The sequence below is a fragment of the Quercus robur genome, chromosome 7 (genome assembly GCF_932294415.1).
Source record: "Quercus robur chromosome 7, dhQueRobu3.1, whole genome shotgun sequence".
Taxonomy (NCBI): Eukaryota; Viridiplantae; Streptophyta; class Magnoliopsida; order Fagales; family Fagaceae; genus Quercus; species Quercus robur.
In genome coordinates, this window is record NC_065540.1 from 31,983,496 (window position 1) to 31,987,447 (window position 3,952).

The 3,952-nt window shown below is 36.0% G+C and overlaps 1 non-coding gene and 1 pseudogene across 1 annotated transcript; one reads left to right on the forward strand and one right to left on the reverse strand.

The window, feature by feature from the left end:
* Positions 1–510: 510 nt before the first annotated feature.
* On the reverse strand, positions 511–617 carry LOC126693830 (small nucleolar RNA R71). The gene has a single exon (XR_007645546.1). It is a non-coding gene; the product is annotated as a small nucleolar RNA R71 (small nucleolar RNA).
* Positions 618–684: 67 nt separating this feature from the next.
* LOC126691270 (uncharacterized) lies at positions 685–3,651 on the forward strand (annotated as a pseudogene).
* The last annotated feature ends 301 nt before the right edge of the window (positions 3,652–3,952 follow it).

The window sequence follows — 3,952 nt, forward strand, 5'->3', positions numbered from 1 at the left end:
TAATTGCTTGTCTAGAATTGAGTCTAATAATTTGTTTGGCAATTTATCTGATTCTTTCACACATTCTCACACACTTGATATCATGGTGGTCTTAGAGAGTAATCATGGTGATAAGAATAATTTAAATAATAAAAACTTCCATGCTTATCAACCCATTAGAAATCTCAGGGATTATTTGCAACCTACTAGGAGTAGTGCACCATCATGCATCATTTTTCCAACTAATGCAAATAATTTTAATTTTAAACCCGGTATGACTTCATTACTTCCTAAATTTCATGGCTTAGATTCTATAATCCTTACCTACACTTTAAGGAATTTGAGGAGGTATGTTCTACCTTCTATGACCAATCATGTAATGAAGAGACCATTAGGTTGAAGTTGTTTCCTTTTTCTCTTAAAGACAAGGCAAAAACTTGGCTTAATTCTTTGAGACCTAGGTCAATTGGTACTTAGCAAGAGATGCAAATTGAGTTTTTAAAGAACTTTTTTCCAATTCATAGGACTAATGCACTTAAAAGACAAATAATGAATTTTTCACAAAAAGATAATGAAACATTTTATCAATGTTGGGAAAGATTTAAAGATTTTCTTAATGCTTGTCCACATCATGGCTATGAAACTTGGTGTATAATTAGTTTTTTCTATGAAAGTTTAACTCCAAAGATGTGCCAATTTGTAGAGATGATATGCAATGGAGAGTTTTTGAATAAAGATTCCAATGAGGCTTTTGATTATTTTGATCTCTTAGCTGAGAATGCCCAATCTTGGGATACCACTGATACCTCAAATAGGTCTAGAGCATCCACCAACCCCTCTAGGGGTGGTAAGTACCAACTTAGGGAAGATGATGACCTTAGTGCTAGGGTGGCTAGCTAACTAGGAAACTTGAAGCCATGGAATTAAGAAAGGTCAATGGAATCAATACTTTGCCTAAAATTGATGAAGTATGTAGAATTTGTGAGACCACGGAACACCCTACCAATGAATGCCCTACAATTCCATCTTTTAAAGAGGTGTTGCATGATCAAGCAAATGCTATGAACATGGTGAAAAAATCATACCCTTCCCCCTATTTAGAGACATACAATTCAAGGTGGAGGAATCACCCCAATTTTAGTTGGAGGAATGATAATGTGGTTGCACCTCCTACACATGGTTCTTCAAATTTTATTCCTTGTAATCCCCCTCCAAAGAAGAGTCTTGCAGACACTTTGCAACAATTCATGCAAACTCAATCCACCATTAATAATCAGACCTCACAAGCCATAAATGACTTTGGAGCACTCTACTAAATTGACCACATTCATGAGCACAATAGAAAATGGTAAGTTTCCATCTCAACCACAACTAGACCCCCAAGGTCAATTTTGTGTTGATGATTGTAGTTCCTCTAAAAATAAAGGGAGTTAAGTTAAATCTGTAACTACTCTTCATAGTGGAAAAATCATTGAAAAAGATATTCCTAAAAGCAATACACATGATGATTCTTCCAAAATAAAGAGTAGTGATGAAGTCCTCGAGCCTAAATCTAATGAAATTGAAAGATGTCCTATCCCTGCTCCTTTTCCCCAAAGGTTGATTTCCCCTCAAAAAGTGAATCAAAATTTTGAAATCCTTGAAGTGCTTAAGCAAGTTAAAGTGAACATTCCTCTTTTGGATGCCATGAAGCAAATTCCATCATATGCTAAATTTTTGAAAGATTTGTGCACTGTTAAGCATAAGCTTAATGTACATAAGAAGACATTTTTAACTGAACAAGTTAGTGCAATCATTCAAAACAATAGACCTCCAAAGTTTAAAGATCCAGCTTGTCCCACTATTTCATGTGTGATTGGTAATTCAAAAATAGAGAAAGCTTTTCTTGATCTTGGGACAAGTGTGAATCTTTTGTCGTATTTAGTGTATAAGCAATTAGGTCTAGGCGAGTTAAAACCCACTTCTATAATTTTACAACTTGCCAATCGATCTATGATTGTTCCTAAGGGTGTTGTTGAGGATGTTTTGGTTCAAGTGGACAAATTTTATTTTCCTGTTGACTTAATTATTTTGGACATGCATCCTGTTTCTAATGCTAATTCTCAAATATCTGTGATTTTAGGACGCCCATTTCTTGCAACTTCTAATGCATTGATAAATTTTAGAAGTGGAGTCTTAAAATTATCTTTTGGGAATATGACCCTTGAGCTTAATATTTTCAATACTTGTAAGCAACCTAGGGATGAAGAGGATGTGCATGAAGTTGACTTAATTAAAACACTTGTTCAAGAACAATTCAACAAAACATGTTTTTCAGATCTATTAGAAGCTTGTCTAGTCAATTAATGTGATTTTAATTTTGATGAGAATTATGAAATTGTACACATTCACTGTCTTCTGGAATCTACGTAGGAATTGGAAGCAAGCAATTGGAAATTGAAATATGAGGAGTTGCCACCTTGTGAGATAAATTTGTTGCCATCTAGTAAGCAAGTACCAAAATGGGAGTTGAAACCCTAGCCAAATGATCTCAAGTATGCTTTTCTAGGAAACAATGAGACTTTTCCTATGGTAATATCTTTAGAACTTGACTCCTTGCAAGAATGTAAGTTATTAAATGTTTTGAGTAAACATAAGGGTGTCATAGGAAGGAACATGGCTAGCATAAAAGGACTTAGTCCATTGGTTTGTACTCATAGGATTTATTTAAAGGACAATGATAAACAACCTAGCAAGCTCTCTCACTTTTCTTTTCTTTTTGTTCTTTTCTTTTAACTCTCATTTTGCATAGATTGCCCTTTCGGGTTTTCAACCTATCTCTTTTTGTTTTTTTGTTTTTAGTCAAACCTAGGAAGGAAAACAACAAATCACTTCAGATGTGGCGCTTTCAGACTACCACTTCAGATGTGGTATTTCTTCAATTGATCCATGTTGGTTGGCTTAATAAAAGGGTTTGCATCTAAGCCCATCAATCTTACTGCTCCACCAAAGTATATATGTTTGATAATGTATGGGCCTACTCAGTTTTGTTTGAATTTCCCGTTAGCATCTTGAACCAGGGCTTGGATTTCCTTCAACACTAAATCCCCCAACTTCAACTCTCTGGTTCTCACATTCTTGTCAAAAGCTTTCCTAAACCTCCTTTGGTAACCTTGAATATGATACAAGGCTTTGAGTCTTTTCTCATCTACATGCATAATTGATTGTATCTGCTTTGCAACCAATCTATTTCATGAATTTCACTTTCCAGTGTTGTCCTTAGGGAATGGACACCCATCTCAATAGGAAGGACTGCTTCCATCCCATACACCAATGAGTAAGGAGTGGTTCCTGTGGATGATCGAATTGACGTTCTATATCCCCAAAGTGCATAAGGCAACTGTAGGTGCTAGTCCTTGTAGTTCTTTGTACTCTTCTTCAAGATTCGCCCTATGTTTTTATTAGCAGCCTCAATTGCCCCAATAGCTGAGGGCGGTAAGGTGAAGACTTGCGGTGCTGAATGTAGAATTGTCATAGTAGCTTCTCTATTTCTCCTTTAAAGTACAACCCACTGTCTGTGATAATTTCATGATATACCCCGTATCTGCAGATGATATTGGTCTGAATGAATTGAGTAACTTCTTTGAATTCAGAACCTTGTATGAAGTAGCTTCTACCCATTTAGTAAAGTAGTCAATGACTACAAGTATGAATTCATGGCCATTGGATGCTGTTGGGTGAATCTTCCCAATAATGTCTATTCCCCATGTAGAGAATGGCTAGAGTGATGTCATAGTATGTAGTGGCATGGGTGACATATGTTTCAGATCTCCATGGACTTGGCATTGATGACATTTTCGAACATGAGCTGCACAGTCAGCTTCCATAATGGTCCAGTAATAGCCTTGTCTCATTATCTTCCTTGATAGAATGTGTGCATTCATATGTGGCCCATAACTTGACTTATGAACCTCTTCAATTATTTGTTGTGCTT